This window comes from Atractosteus spatula, chromosome 10 (assembly GCF_055471065.1).
Source record: "Atractosteus spatula isolate fAtrSpa1 chromosome 10, fAtrSpa1.hap1, whole genome shotgun sequence".
Lineage (NCBI taxonomy): Eukaryota > Metazoa > Chordata > Actinopteri > Semionotiformes > Lepisosteidae > Atractosteus > Atractosteus spatula.
In genome coordinates this window covers 8,535,416-8,552,425 of record NC_142715.1, presented here as the reverse complement: position 1 = coordinate 8,552,425, position 17,010 = coordinate 8,535,416, and the positions used below count along the sequence as shown (strand labels likewise).

General features: G+C 45.8%; 2 pseudogenes; both read left to right on the top strand.

Moving 5' to 3' along the window:
- The first annotated feature begins 8,830 nt into the window (after positions 1-8,830).
- Positions 8,831-8,949, top strand: LOC148824765 (5S ribosomal RNA; annotated as a pseudogene).
- A 538-nt stretch (positions 8,950-9,487) lies between these two features.
- LOC148824764 (5S ribosomal RNA) lies at positions 9,488-9,606 on the top strand (annotated as a pseudogene).
- The last annotated feature ends 7,404 nt before the right edge of the window (positions 9,607-17,010 follow it).

Below are 17,010 nucleotides of genomic sequence, written 5' to 3'. Positions count from 1 at the left end.
TATCATCTTGGAGAGTATAAATCCTATTGTCAAAGGTCAGCCCTGTCTACCAGAGTAACCCTCCCACCTCCTGCAGCGATGATCAGCTCGTCTCACACGTGAGAAGTCTTCGGTTGGAAACAAGCGCCCCCTCTTCTCGCGCGTTTTGCATGTTCGAGTGGTTTTAATGCGGCTCCTTCGTACATGGTGCTGATCTTTTGGAAAGCAGGAGGCAAAACTGAGACGTTCCCATACCGGGAGTCAAACCCGGACCGCTTGGGTGAAAACCAGGAACCCTAACCGCTAGACCATATGGGAGCACACAACCCCGCTCTACCGGGCATCATGCAAGCAAACTACATAAATATGAGAAAACACGCAAGAGAGTTGTCACTCAGAGTGTCGAAGGGTCGATGTATACTGGGGCTCAGTTGAAATGCAACGTCAGGACTTTTCCGAATTAGGTCACACGAATAGAGCACAGCCTTTTCCGCCCTGCCACGTGTGTATCGGTAACTCACTGTGATCGTATAGTGGTCAGTACTTTGTGTTGTGGCCGAAACAACCCCGGTTCGAATCTGGGTCACGGCAGAATAGGGGCGTCTGCTTTTACTACTTGCACGAATGACGGCAAAAAAAAGCCAATCGATGTGAACGAACGGCGCTTTACAGAGGAGTACTGCCTGACTGTATCGTTGATGAACGACAGAGGCCACTCCGACCTCTTTTCGGTTTTCTTCAATGACTTACTAAGGATCTGCTTCACATTCGCCCATGCAGGGGAAGCCAGTTACACCAAAGCAAACGCAGGAAAGTGCATTTCAAGCAGAGACCAGGAGGGACTTGTTTACACCGAGAGTGGTCGGAGAATGGAACAATGCGCCCAGCCCTGTTGCTGGGGCCGATTCTTGATGAGATCTTGGGCTCACTAACAGGCCCCCGCTGGATGCTAATCTTTCTGTTGTTCTTGCAGGTCCTGCGCTGCTTTTGAGCCGACAGAGCTCGTCCTGGTCTGTCGGCACAGCCCAATTGCAAATGATCGGCTCTGCGTACAGAAGGAACGTGCGTTTGGTACAAGAGTGCATGAAGGCACCGGAAATACATTGGGAACAAATGACCGGTCGCTCAAGACCTCTGTGAAGTACAGGAGCGTGCAAAAAGAGGCTGTTTCCGCCCGGTCTCGAACCGGGGACCTTTCGCGTGTTTGGCGAACGTGATAGCCGCTATACTACGGAAACCTGCAGGGACTGTTGCTGGTGTCTCGCTTGCGTTTCGGGCTGAGAAAGGGAAGCGTCACTTTAGGCAGGGGGCGCTGGAGAGAGGAACAAAGGGCGCGATGAAACAAAATGCCGAAACCCGGGATCAAACCAGGGACCTTTAGATCTTCAGTCTAACGCTCTCCCAACTGAGCTATTTCGGCGGTGCACAGAGCCCCCAGCCAACTGCTCCAGCCTTCCTGTGTTACGGCATGAGCGCACCAAGAGGAGCGGGAGAGTGTTGCAGGAACGTCACTCAGAAGGAAAGCCACCCAGCTGCGCCCTCTTAGCTCTGTCCAGCGCATCTTCCTCGCATGGACTCCTGCCTGCGACGGGCAGGAAACAATTAGCAAGAACAGAACAGCACCCTGTAACGTTGCCATAGCCTAAATGTAGTGGCTCTCTGAAGGCACCAGTTCTGTAGGGTTTGGGCATTTACTGTGACAATTATTAATTGTAGCAGTAAATCACAAAGTTAATTCTTTTGATGGCTTTAGAATCCAACCATGTGACAGAACTCAAACAACGCACACACACAGGTACTAATACACGAGGATACATTTATTAATACATAGAATATGCATATAAACGTAACAGATCTTATCGAGAGGGTTATCAGAATACAAAAGGTATATATTCAATCAGTTACGAAGAGTTACATATATCAAGAGGACATACGTTCAGTATATCATTCATTTAGATCGTTTCGTAAATGAACTTGTTTATAACTTCTACATTAGATACTCAAAACAAGTACGTAACTCTTAGGAATTAAATTGATATCAACTGGTTTGGATAACAATTGAATTCTCGAGCCGTAATGCAGTGAAGTTGAATACTCATCCAATTTCTGGGGATACATATCTCCTGCAGGCACAAACAATCAGCTGCAGGCTTGTTGCTGTCCAATCCGCGCTCTCTGGCTCCGTGCCAGGCTGTGCTGTGCGGCTTGCGACGGTGCGCTGCTGATGCTCACTGACCGGCTAGTTAGTGTCGGCTTTAACTAGCAAAGTTTGTGCACAGGAGAAAAGATGACTGTGGGTCCCAGCAAGTCAGGAAGAGGACCGGTTCGTTCCTGATGAAGAGTTAGTTCTGAATAGTGATTCAGCTGTCCACAGTTCTGACCTGTTCACGAGGCCTGCTGCTGGTGCTAACCTCGGGTGGATCCTCTGGTTACTCTCTGGCAACCTCCGCTCTAGACTCTTAGAACAAAGGAAAGTTCTGGCACTCAGACACACTGACCGTTCCGTGGTTGTCCGGGCTGAGTCTCAGGATGGTCAGGAGGCATGCTGCGAGAATGTCCTGCCCTTGGGAGCCTTCTGCTCCTGGGCTGTCCTGCCCTGGAATTCTCCTTTAGAATTCCCTTCGAAAAAGTTCACAGAATTCTCACCGAAGTCTCTTCTGGATCTCACAGGCTCTCTGTGTTGCCTGTTTTTACCTGGAGGAACTTCAGCTCATTGATTGGCTGAAAGTTCCATGGGCATCAGAGTCCCACGTGGGTTACTCAGCCCTACCAGTCCCTGATTGGTTGATCAAGGTGAGATATGAGTCACTTACTCCTGACACTTAGGAATGCAGTCCAGATGTCCATCTGGCACTCCCTAGACAGATAGGCGCCAATGGATGACCATTGATCATGATAGCCAGGCTTAGCTAAGTGCATCCCCCTTTGGGGGCTTGTTCCTTATCAAAAGAAAACATCTTAAATCAGCCTGCATGAATACTTTCTCTGTGGCTGCACCACAGAGAAGGAGGGTGAGATGGGGCCTCCTTTAGGACAGCATACCAACGCTTAATTCTGTCTTATTAACAAGCATTGCCGCTACATATCCCCCCTTTTTGAAGGTCACGAGGTCCTGAGGCGTTGTTGCCTTCAAAACAAAAACAGAGTTAAGTGATGTCCCTTGTCATTAGAACATTAACCTTAAATGTCCACATTACTCCTCGAGAATTCATACCAGAACCAGCATTGGATGCAAACAGGATGAATAACATCTGGAGTATGTATAAACACGGTAGGAGACATTATCTAAGTCTAGGAGTTACACATCAGGAAGTTCACTGTCAATATCTGATACCTCTATAGTAGATATTTGGGAAGAAGTAACTTCCTTTCTTTTGACATGCTACCTTTGACTCATTCGTGCTACTCGGAGTACATCCTGATGTGAGAGTACAGCATTCAGAGTACACTGTCAGTCATGATCCAACTACCCGGCAGCAGTGTTACAATAACAACAGTTCCTGTTCCCAGCCCCCCTGATAAACCACAAAACCTGTGTTGGGTATCTGCTAGGTTGGTTTGGAGGTTTGTTCCATTAAAGCAAACTAACTACCTGTACCTCTTCAGGGCTTACTGTTTCTTGGATTTCTATCCAATTCAATAGTGTGGCACCTGAAGGCATCCATGACCTCAAGTTTGGTCTTATGTTGTCTGGTTCTAGACCGTACAGTTTTAAGTTCAAGCTGTACTATGGCCTCCTCGGGAACTTGCAGGAAAACTATTGGTTAGGTAGCTGCATTGTGGTAGCTGTATCATGCCTGTCACAAGTCATGGTGACAGTTAAATGTGGTGTGCTGACCAGCCATTTACTTCCCACCTGCTCTTCATGGGGTTCATTAACCTCCCTCTGTTCGTTAGTAGCTTTACACCCTTCATTGGTGAATTGTTTAGACACAGCCAATGGATAGCTTTGGTAGCCATACCCATCTCAAGATTTGGAACCGAATTCAATCTTGGATTGCCTTCTGGGTGAGCTATGAGCGATGGGGTTAATGTCACATACTCCTCTACTAAGAAGAGTGGAATCAAGTGGGTTGGGAATTGTGCCGTGGCTAGACTAGCTACAGTGGCACTAAACTCCCTTAACAGGTCTTGTGTCAGCATTCTGGCCTGTTGCACACAAGCATAAACCCACTGTATAACACCAACAATCATGTCCACTGGTTGGGGAATAAGGTTTAACCCTGTTGCATAGAAAGTTGCCTGTAGGGTTTTCCCTAAGCTTTCCAACTTTTGCTGCTGTTGATACAGTCTGTCACTACCCTTTGGCATCTCTGACAGCTGTCTTCTTGGGGCAGTCAGGGTGAGAGTGCCAGTAGCACACAAACCTACCAGAAAAAGCAAACGTGCAACAGTGGCGGCCGCAATAAGTCCTCCCAAAAGTCTTTTCGGGTGGCTGACCCCAGTCATCTTTTTCTGAGTGACTGTTGTCTTTCTAAGCTGGCGCAGCGTGTACATGGTGTCTTTCTCAGTATGCCATGTGGCATCTTGGGCACCAACATCCTGGAAATCTGGGGAGATCTGACGCAGCTGCTGATGCTGCTCCTCCTTTTCCAGGGCATCTGCTTTTTCGATTTGTTCATGCCTGTGCTCTAGGAACCCTGCAGGGGGTGGTGCAGCGGTGGAGCATGCCTGACCCTCGGCTGAGTGGTCATCTGGAGCACCTGAGTGATCTGGGATTGTTATCCCATTCTCACTGTTCAGGTCCACCCTGCACACTTCCTGATTGAGGAATCCCTCTATCGGCATGTTTACAATCATACGCTGGGTAGGTGTAGGACACATGCTCGCTCCCCCCTTCCCTCGCTAGGGGTTCAGGGAGCTGCCCCAGCACTGGGATAGCTAGTTCATTGTCTTTGAACTTACTATCACCCACAAGGCCCATGTCAGTGCAAGCGGGGATTCTGACACCCCTCTTTGCGATGTCCTGCACTGGCAGGCGGGTGACTTAACCATCCAGCTCCAGTCTGGCTGAACCACTGTTGGTCAGACTCAGACTGACAGACTGAGCTGGTGGCTGTAAGAAAACCGGCTCGGCTTTCATTCCCTGTCCCTTCTGGGGGACTGGGTGTGTTGGCAACCCTGCCGTTGAGGCAGGAACAATCAGGTCAGTCTCACTCACTACCTGGTAGTTGTGAGAAATAATGTTACCTGACTGCAGGTTCCCTGGGTCACAGCAGAGGGAATCGGCATCTGGGATCAGGTGTGTCCACAGCGCAGTAGTCTCAGCGTCCAGCTGGACCTCCTGACTAACCTGTGAATGTTGCACCAGGGGCACCTGGCGGTGGCCCTGCGACAGCTGCTCAAGCAGATCCTCACTAATAGCGGATCTCTCAGGGCTAAGGGTGAGGGCTACCTCACCAACCTGCTCTCCTGCCATCTGGATCCCTTCCACCACTGCGGGGTGGTGGTCCTGACCCCTCTTGGGTGCCAGGGTGCACAGGGAAAGCTCCTTTTCATCACCAGGTGGGGAGATCTGCTCCTCTTTAAGGGTGTAAAAGGTGTGTGCTTTACCTGGTGGATCAGGCGGCTGCTTGGAGCACCACTCCTGTGGCAGGGAGGCTGTTGTGACCTAAGCCGGGACACGACTTCCCTGTATATCCGGGGAACAAGAAAATATTTTTATTTCTTGTCCAGAGGGAACAGAAGGAATCTCCACATAGGCTTCTGTGTTCGGTGGGCACTGTGTGAGCACAGTCTGCCTCTTGGCCCCCCTTCCTTCTGTACAGAAGGCTTAGGAGCCTTGACCTGTTTCCACACCTTGCCTTTCTGGTGATCCACCAAAGGTTCCTCTCTGAGTCGCATGCCCTTTTCTTTTTCTACCCGTTTGAGCTTGCTGTATGACATCAAACACCTTTCAACCTCAGTGTCAATCAATGTCTCACTGTGTAAGACATCTCCCATGGCAGCCTTGAGGTAAAAGCTTCCTGCTTTTCCTCTCTGTTTTACTGCCTGCTCTGTGACTTCAGGGGTGGAGTCAGCACTCGCTTGGGAGTGGCTGACCTCATCCAGGCAGGAACCCTTCCATTCAATCAGATAGACTGAGGGAGGGAGAGGGGGCGGGTCTCCGCCTCCTCCAGTGGAGAGTATCAGCTCATTCACGCTTCCGGCAGCCTTGGGGAGCGGTTGTCTCTGTCCTAATAAAACTTGTTCAAGCCTGGCCAGGGGGGCGGCTACTGAATCCTTTTGTTCAGCTTTATCTAGCCCTTTCTCTTCCCCGGTGTTCTCATGGAACTTAGGACGCTGGGTGCGGTCCTGTGTGCCTGCTTTGGAACGGGGCTTAGCCAGCTCAGGAGCCTGTGCTCCTTCGAGCAGGGGGGAATTAACCCTGCTGGCTCTGACGGCGAACACAATCGCTTTAACAGCTTTTTGCTCAGAGCGACTTTGGACATCATACTCCCAGGCTTTCTGCACGAATCTCTTAATATCAGTCATTTTCATGGTCTGTGCATCTGTATGCATTAAGATCATCTTTCTGACTGACGGGTGGAGATTCGCAATGAATAAACCCTTGAAATGTGTGTTCTCTTCACAACCCTCATCATTTCGCCCTGCAAAATAAGTTCATCTAAGTCTCTCGTAATATTCACGAGGGGACTCTGCTCTCTCGTGCTTAATGTTAAGGGCGGCGGCTATCGCGGCAGTCGGGTCAATAAACGCACTGTATTCTGATAAGTGCTTGACACAGCTCTTCAAAGTCATCACAGACTTTCTTCATCTGCCTAGCCATCCACTCATGTACAGCTCTGCTGCTAGTTTTCCTGACCAGAAACACTTTTTCCTGTTCTGTAGCGTTTGGCAGGTACTGCAGGGTATACCTGAGGTCTTGAATATAACTCTCGATATTATTCTCTGACACTGCAGGGTCAAATCTCTCCATGTCCTTCGCTAGTTCTCTCAGAGAATGGAGGTTTATTCTCCTAGCTTCTCCGCTGACGGAGATATGACGGAGATCGTGGTCAGACCTGTTGCTGCTAGAGAGAGTGCTTAATAGCGACTTGAATTCAGACCTTTTAGCAACCATCGTTAAACTTAAAGAGTATTACTTTTAAGTACAAAATCACAGTTCTACCACAGAAAACCACAAGATCAAGTATGCAATCAACCCAGTAGATCGCAAAAGATCACAAAACAATCAAGCACTGCTTAAAGAGCAAGGGGAACTTTCGGCTTTCAGCACACTGTATTGTCGAGTATGAAACCCGCGTTTTATATTGATGTTTTATATTGAATTATTCCGCTTGGTTGACTCATTTCAGTCTTACCATAGCCCGTCCAGGGACGCCAATAAATGTAGTGTGCTCTCTGAAGGCACCAGCTCTGTAGGGTTTGGGCATGTACGGGGACATTTATTAATTGTAGCCGTAAATCACAAAATGATTCTTTTGATGGCCTTAGAATTTAACCATGCGATATAACTCAAACAACACACACACACACACACACGGGTACTAATACACGAGGATACATTTATTAATACATAAAATAAGCATATAAACCTAACAGATCTTATCGAGAGGGTTATCAGAATACAAAAGGTATATATACAATCAGTTACAAAGAGTTACATATATCAAGAGGACATACGTTCAGTATATCATTCATTTAGATCGTTTCATTAAGTGAACTTGGTTACAACTTCTACATTAGATACTGAAAACAAGTACATAACTCTTAGGAATTAAATTGATATCAACTGGTTGGGATAACAATTGAATTCTCAAGCTGTAATGCATTGAAGTTGAATACTCATCCAATCTCTGGGGATTCAGATCTCCTGCGGGCTCTCTGGCTCTGTGCCAGGCTGTGCTGTGCTGCAGATGATCACTGACCGGCTAGTTAGTGTTGGCTTTAACTAGCAAAGTTTGGGCACAGGAGAAAAGATGACTGTGGGTCCCAGCAAGTCAGGAAGAGGACCGGTTCATTCCTGATGAAGCGCTAGTTCTGAATAGTGATTCAGCTGTCCACAGTTCCGACCTGTTCACAAGGCTTGCTGCTGGTGCTTACCTCAGGTGGATCCTCTGGTTACTCTCTGGCAACCTCCGCTCTCGACTCTTAGAACAAAGGAAAGTTCTGGCACTCGGACACACTGACCGTTCCGTGGTTGTCCGGGCTGAGTCTTAGGATGGTCAGGAGGTGTGCTGCGAGAATGTCCTGCCCTTGGGAGCCTTTTGCTCCTGGGCCGTCCTGCCCTGGAATTCTCCTTTGAATTCCCTTTAGAAAAGTCCAGGAAATAGTCTCTCAGGCCCTCTGTGTTGCCTGTTTTTACCTGGAGGAACTTCAGCTCGTTCATTGGCTGAAAGTTCCATGGGCATCAGAGTCCCACGTGGGTTACTCGGCCCTACCAGTCCCTGATTGGTTGATCAAGGTGAGATATGAGTCACTTACTCCTGACACTTAGGAATGCAGTCCAGATGTCCATCTGGCACACCCTAGACAGATAGGCGCCAATGGATGACCATTGATCATGATAGCTAGGCTTAGCTAAGTGCATCCCCATTTGGGAGCTGTCCCTTATCAAAAGAAAACATCTTTAAATCAGCCTGCATGAATAGTTTCTCTGTGGCTGCACCACAGAGATGAACAGAGAGATGGGGCCTCATTAGAAAAAGCACAGCAACACTTAATTCTGTCTTATTAACAACCATTGCCGCTACAAGTGAAAGGCTGAAGTGAAATAGAGCGGGGACGAAGGCAGTGAAGAGAGAGAACGTGGGAAGAAGAGAAAAACGCAAGGGAAAAAAAGCAGCGTCGTAAAAGAGGTGACGGAGCTGTCCTCTCTATAAGAAGGGTGCCAGCGACCCTTGCTCTTGCTTACGGCCACACCCCCTTGAGCACGCCTGTTCTCGTCTGATCTCGGAAGCTAAACAGGGATGGGCCTGGTTAGAACTTGGATGGGAGACCGCCTGGGAATACCAGGTGCAGTAAGCTTTTGAGCGCAGGAGGCGCCCTATCCCCGCTCGCTCGCTCATTCCCCTGTTCACACGTGCAGTGCGGCTTGTCCTTCTGTTTATTTGTGAGCTTTGGCGAGACACGGGTGCTTGTGTATTAGCGTGAGCGTTTTTTATTCTGATCATGAACAGTTTTACAAGTCCGCAAAGGATCGAGGAAAGGTTTATCGCCAGCTGAAAAGAGACACAGCGCTTCGGCTGTGGAGACTTGTTCGGCTGGCGTTCGGGGAGTCGCGTTTTTCAGAATTGTATTGAGATCGTTTTCCACAGAGCTCAGATGTCAAAGCACAGCAGCAGCTCTCCACAGCGATCCTCTATAGCGCCCTTTCTCCCGCAGCTCCGTCCTCATTGGAAGGAAGCAAGAGTGAAAGGCTGAAGTGAAATAGAGCGGGGACGAAGGCAGTGAAGAGAGAGAACGTGGGAAGAAGAGAAAAACGCAAGGGATAAAAAGCAGCGTCGTAAAAGAGGTGACGGAGCTGTCCTCTCTATAAGAAGGGAGCCAGCGAGGCTTTTTTCTTGCTTACGGCCACACCACCTTGAGCACGCCTGATCTCGTCTGATCTTGGAAGCTAAACAGGGATGGGCCTGGTTAGTACGTGGATGGGAGACCGCCTGGGAATACCAGGTGCTGTAAGCTTTTAATTGCAGGAGGCACCCTATCTTCGCTCACTCGCTCATTCCCACGTGCAGTGCGGCTTTTTGGCTTTTTGTTTGTCAGCTTTGGTGAGACACATGTGCTTGTGTATTAGCATGAGCGTTTTTTATTCTCATCATGAACCTTATATACTGTATCTCTACATCCCATAACCTTTAACGGCAGGTGCCTGGGTGTGGACATGTTGTGATGTAATATTTAATTTAAAAGTAAACATTTTAGTAAAGTCTGTTATATTGTTAAAATCTATAAGCGTTATAAATATCAATTTTTGCTCGTGCTTATAATTTATCGCTGCTAAATGTGTCTTATTCAATTATTTTAACACTTTTATGACCTATCCACTAAAATATAAAGACCTGCCCTACAACGCTCTTCTCAAAAGATAAAATAAGTTTTACATTTTTTGATTCAATGTAATTTCTTTTTTAGAGAAACACACATCATTTGAGGCTTGGGTTGCATGTTAATATTTTTAAGGTTTAAAGACTTTACGTTCACGGTACGTGGAAAATCATTTCAAACTTTTGAAAAGTTGTTGAGAATTTGTCATTGAAATAAGCTTACATATTTTAATTCAACGTGATTACTTTTCACTCTCGATAAAACACGTGTGATTTTGGGGCGGGGGGATATGGCGGGGCGTTCTAAAACATCACAACCATTTGAAAAATGTCTTGAGCTATGTAGGCATGGTTACAAATTTGGAGTTTATGCTTAAATTAGCCGACTTGCCGGTTTTGAAGTGTGACACCTGAGCTGTCAGGCCCCGATATTGACTGCTGCGAAGATGGCTTCTTTGAGTAGAGAATCATCAGATTCCTCTGCTATGCAAACTGAAGAAGTAGGTTGCTAAAATATTTTTTCTGATAGTGGAATTGTATTTTCAATCTGCGTTTAGCGTATTTCGTTTTCAACACTTTGTCTTCTTTTTAGCAAAAGCTGACCCAGCACTCAGTGGTGTGTGACAGTGGCTGTCATGTGAACTCTGACGGTGATTCAGGTGTTGGGGGTCCGTCAACGACTGATGAAGAGTTGCTACAAATGGTAAATATTAAACCACAGCAAGTTCGAAGCAAACAATGAATTCTAACACAAAAGAGGCATTACAATTGTAAATATTTTAGGTAAAAAGCATGCCTATTTATTTTGTTAAGCCTTCCTTTTCTTTTTTCCTTTAATAGAATAACGAAGAGGTCGACGCATCAATCTTCAAACTACCATCAAGCTTGAATGTTTCGTGTCTGTTCATGTGTGTTCGCCAAAATGTGATTAATGATGATGTTCAACCTAGTTTAGCTAACGATGGCTCTAATGAGCCCGATGCTATGGATCAGATTGTAAAGTCGGTGGTATGTTGCACCTTCAACCATTGTTTAAAGGGGGTTGTGGTTGATGAATGCGCAGCCCGTTTGATTAATCATCCAGGTCAACGGGGTCACACATGCCTAGTTGTCGGGTGCGCGGATGGGTACTGTGGTGTCTCCGGGGGAAAGTTTATGTAAATGAAAGTAGTACTCACACCACACTTTTCTTTCCTGAGTTTCGTGGCTTTTCTTCCTCCAACTATCTTCCAAATACAGTCCGTAATCCGTTCCCTTAATCCTGATCCGATCCGAGTTCCAAAAGTCCGTAATAAAGCCAATCCGCGATGTATCCTTATCCAGTGTCCGTAATCCAAAAACCATAAACCTTTTCTCCTTTCAGTAGTCCGTTATTCTTTAGCCCGATCTTTAACATACACCTCTTTCCTCTCTTTTCCTCCAAACCGCATTCACCTTATCGGCTTCCGCCCTGTTCACTGCCTCCGGGGCACTTATATTTCGGTTCCTGATGCGGCTCAGCTGTGTCTCATTGTTTCTCAGGGTAGACCCTTTCCATTTACCGGTCAGCTGATTCTTTTTGGCAGCCATTTTGCTAAGGTCCATATCTAGTATTTTAAGTAGGTCATTCCGAAAATACCTGTTATGAATGACCCTTCCCCTGGTCATGTTACAGTACAAAGATGTGTTGTTTGCCGCATTAGAAATTTATAAGTGTCTCAGTTTAGCCCGAATTTTATCGGCTGTTCTGTACATCGCCAGTGGCCTGGGTGCCTATACTTTTACAGATGATACTGAGCGGAGTATAAAGCACTTGCTGAGAAAAATAATTGACGACCGCTCGCCATATGAGTATGTACGCTCCTTACTTGTAAAGGTAGATGGAAAAATACTACACGTGACTTTTGGTGCGTTGCAAAACTTATTTTATACTTATTTATACATATTTTTACAGAAAAGAAAAAAGATCTATGTAAAACCAGGGCTGTGAAATACTCGCAATGTGAATAGAGCTTTCACTCTGTTTTACAGACACAGGTGTGCCATCGTGAGAAGAATGAAAAATTTCGAATGTATCCGTAAGAATTCTTACAAAAAGTGCTTTACACTCTTCTTTCTGCAAAGCTTGAAATGAAAATCAATTAACTGAATGCTAATGTCCTTGAATTTGTTAAAGAGATAGATGTGCATGTAAAGAACATGAGTGAAATTACTGCGATTCTGATGTTTTCAGATCAGAAACTGAAGCCTGGCGGATTCAGCGGTGTGTATTCCAAAATACAACATATTTTACATAGAACCTGTGGTAACACCGTCCCTCTGATCACTCAGGCTAATTTATTTTCTCCGTTAGGGTCGCCCAGTTCGGTGTTCACGGCTATAGAAATGGCGAGAGAAAGGGCGTTATGAATGCTTTTTCAGATGCTGCTGAGTTTCTGAACAATGTTGGGGCGATAGCTACAACTAATTTTCTGCACCAACATTTAATTGGCGATTGCAAGCAGTAGTCTGTAATGTGTGTGAAAAGTTTAAAAGTGTATACTGGGATGTTTCTGTAATTTAAAACCTACTGATGAAATAGAGTGGTTCACATTTCACATGCTATTTGTCCTGTGAGTTCTTTCTGTGACACTTTACTCAGTCAGTCAGTCAGTGTGTGTGTGTGTGTGTGTGTGCGTGCGTGCGTGCGTGCGTGCGTGTGTGCTCACATCCCGGAAACTCGCGGCCCTCACCAGACTTCCCACACCGCCGATTCCCTAGGGTTATAATAGATTGCATTCAAACCTGCAGCAGACATTATCATCTTCAATCCCTCATCGCTAATACGTGCTTTCACACGCTTATTTATAAATCGAAGGGGATGTGGTGGTGGGCATTTGGACCCTGAGGCCTGGGGCTGCTAGGGGTGGAAGGCGGGACAACAACACTCATTATGACACACCATTGGCTCTCGAGGGGGCGGGACATCCGCCCATAACATTGCACCATTGGCCGATAAGGGGGCAGGACATCTGCCCATGGCGGCCTCCCATTGGCTGAAAAAGGGGGCGTGGTACCTGTCAAAATGTTTGATGAAAGGTGTCGCTTTATTCTACTCCCGGGCCAAAAACAGCCCTCGGATCATCAACTCAATCAGGAACTCCCAGTCTCACAACTGCATTCCCTCGGTGCTTCCCTACCACCCTAACCCAATTTCTATCCCCAGGACCATCATTAACAATGACTACATTTTACAGGATGATCCCTCCATTGGTACTCTTTTTTCCGACCGCCCAATCATCTCTTATCGCTGACCACCACATAAGCTTCTTGTTCACAGCTCCCTCACACTCAGCACCTTCCCCTGCAATAGCACTCGCTGCATCACTGGCAAATACATATCTAATAACATTCAGGGCATCACAGGACAATTCCAGATAACCCTGACAACATCCTGTATCTCATTTACTGTATCTCTTGCAAAAAATGCCCAGCTATCTACATTTGGGAAACCGAAAGGAGACTAGGAGAATGCTTCAGAGAACATATTAGGGCTGGGAAGGTTAAAGATTTCTCCAAGCCCATAGTTTTTCTTTTCACCTCAAATAGCCAGGATCTCTCAATGACTGACTTATTTTAATGTAATCTTCTCTATTCTCTTGCAGGTTTTGACTTCACACCTTTCTTCACCTCTCTCCATTTTGCACTTCCTGTGTGGCCTCTCTGCTGCTCCTGCCTCCTCCCCTCTCCTCCCAGCTTTTGTTCTTCTGTGCTATTTAATCTTTGTAATCTGCCCTGTCTTTCTCACACCTGAAGAAGGCTTCACAGCCGAAACATTGAGTTTTCTCTCTTCTCTTTTCAGTATGGAATAAACCTATTACTTGTTCCTTTGCAGACTACACATGCTGACATAGTTTAGTTCAGGTGGGTAGCTGCTTCAATATACATTTGTAAATGTCAATTTAAAACTGTAAAAATAGTAAGATTGTAACTCCACTTTAAAACGTGGCAAGAAATAGACACATGGCAGGCTACACTCTGGAAAGGACACCAGTCCATCCCAGGGCAAAGATATAAAAAATAAACATATAGGCAGCACATATCAAGCCTTACAAGAAATCATTAACACCCTCAACACACACCACAGGTCCATTAAACTCAAGTACACCAAACATGGTAGCCTGATAGACTTCCTAGACACCACCACATACAAGGTTTCTTCCTTCAACAACACAGACAAACTGGACATCAAGGTATTTTTCAAAGACACATTCACACAGCTTACTGCACAAGGATAGCTTCCACCCAAAACATACTTTAAAAGGACTGGTAAAATCACAACTCCTACACTTCCACAAAATCTGTACACAACAACAAGACTTTGAGGAAGTCAAATACACACTCTTCCAAGCTTTATGCCAGAGAAGATACACACAAAGTTTCCCCAAAAATGTGGTACAAACATTTCTAAATAGAAAAACTCCAGATGACAGAAAAATACCCCTCAACACATCATATTCTCAACTCAGCATAAAAACCAACCAAAAACCATGATATTAGAAAACACAAACATACTAAGGTAACACAAAATCATATCTGCACACAGAAAAAAACAAAAACCTTCAGCATTAATTAGTCCAAAGCAAGCTAAAACCTGTACAAAACAGATCATATACACCAAGAGCCAAACATTTCGTAACAGAAAACAATGATCCAAAACAAAGAAACTAAAGAAATCTTCCAGTTGCAAAGGGCACTCTCAGAAAACATCAATAACGCCATCTACAGCATCCAGTGCAAAAAGTGCGGGGTGACCTATGTGGGGGAAACGGGTAACTCCATCCGAACCCAGCTGACACAACACAGGCACATCAGGAACCACGGGACTGGAAAGCAACCCCAACTGGACAGAGATTGAAAGAAAGAAAAAGGAAAGGGAGTGGATCAAAAGACTTATTACTATCTTTACACAAGACCTGAACATCAGAAAAACCGGGAGGGTTTTAGTTGTTGGAAGGAGAGTGCTCTCCTTGTCCCAGATGGTCCCCTCTCGGATAAAATCTGGGAGAAGGAGCTTTGTTCCCCTCTCCTAACTAGCCAGATCCTACAGGGACTGGAACTCTTCACCATACTAACACGCAACAAACAGAAGAATAACTGAAACCAATCAGCTATGGAAACTCGCACAGCTTGCACAGTCCTACTAGGGAGGACCCTGATTGCCTATTGAGATGTTAATGGTCCATGAATAATCCCCACCAGGGAAAGCAGAAACCCATTCACCAACTGAAACTGCACCTACTCATACAGAAACGTACAGAAGGAACACAGACCATAGGATACAAACTAGCCCCCTAGGAGGAACTACAACACACTGCCCCTTACAAAACAGGATAAAAACAGGCCAGCATGGACACAGTGTTCCAGAACAATGCCTGAAGAAGACCCAGGCAGAAACATAGCGACACACAGAAAGGCAAGATTGTCTTCCTATGGAGCCACAGATTCTACAGAGGTAAAGCTGCCTAACAGTGGAAACCTAACGGTGTCAACGAAGCTTTAGGCATTTAAATGGTAAGTATGGATCAATCCAGAGTTGACAACGCACGCAACCGTACGGTCACCCTCCACACTGCCTACACAAAAAACATGTCAAACAGACAGGATACCTTTCAACAAGGAACCAGGATCATCTACAAAATGATCCAAACAGTCCACCATTTACAAAACACAGCAGTTTTATTGGACGGGAGAACCGAGCACCCGCCAGCCTACGACGGAAGACCGAGGAACTCATAAAACCTGCCAAGCCACCCAAACTCACATATTTGAAGCTGGTAAGCAATGCCAAAAATTGGCTTCACACCACACTGCAGATCCTCGAAGAGCAAAATCTGTCATACAACTAGAGGATCTTGAGCTTCCCCACTGGGAGGAAGCTTTCACACTTGCTTCCAACTGATCAAAGAAACATTATGGGAGGAAATTGCAGAACACCACCTTTGGACCCTACAGTACACAAGCTATCAATACTGGGTTAGGGAAGGACACTCGGGCAGACCAAATTATCACACCAGTTTTTAAATTCTACAACGACTTCTACTGGAAAGACTGCGAACAAGACCAAGTAAGAGTTAAGTTGTTTTATAAAGTCATTATTTTAGAGCAAGGTATAATTCTGATAAAAATACAATAAACAATATGGTGAAGCTATTGGAGAGAAAATTAAGGCTCGGTTAAGAAACTGAAACAGTCTTGACTTGTTCCTTTACACAAAAGTTATTTATTTTCAAAAGAGACCCATGAGGATTCCTCTGGTGTGCAAGACCTGCCTGAAGACATTTGACCAGTTTCCTCTTCACCTAAAGAGGGTGTGTATGAAATGAGCCTCAGCAGAGGACATCAGCAAGGTCCTTCTCCAGGCCAGGAAGGACTTGTTGAATCACCTGAGGAATGGGCAGGTCGGGGATTTCAAGAGCATAGGGCTCATGTGTGGTGAGAATGTGAGACTGGCGGAGTCCATGGACTGTTTTATGTGGAATCCTGAGGACACATCAGCAAGGTAAGATATTTATAATTTATAAGGGTTCTTCTGTTTCATTTCTAACCTTTACCTTTATGTAAGGGTATGTTAAAATGATATACCAGTGGTCCAGATGCCCTGAGCAAGAGGCTGCTGTCCAGGAGGAAGAGATGCCAGAGACTGAAGTGGAAGAGGAAGGGGAAGATGTGAGTTCTGGAGAACTTTCTATTTTTTCCAAATGTATCTTTTGTTTTATACTTGTATTGTAGTTTGTCTTAGAAGTAAAAATGTTTAAATGTGTATTTTGTATTCCTACTGTCCCCCCAGTTCTTAAAAGCCATCAGCAGGCTCTCAGGAAGACGGTGACCCAGGCTGGACTGGACAGAATTCACTCCCTGGATGCTCCTCACCCGACTGGGTTTAAACAGGACCTTACCAAGGATCTTGGAGTGGCAGATTGCTCTCAGGAGGTATTTATTTTTAAAGGCATTTAAAATTGAGCAGTGATATTTCCATAGCACATGTTTTTCTCCTTAGCTTAAAATTCACCCATGTGAAATC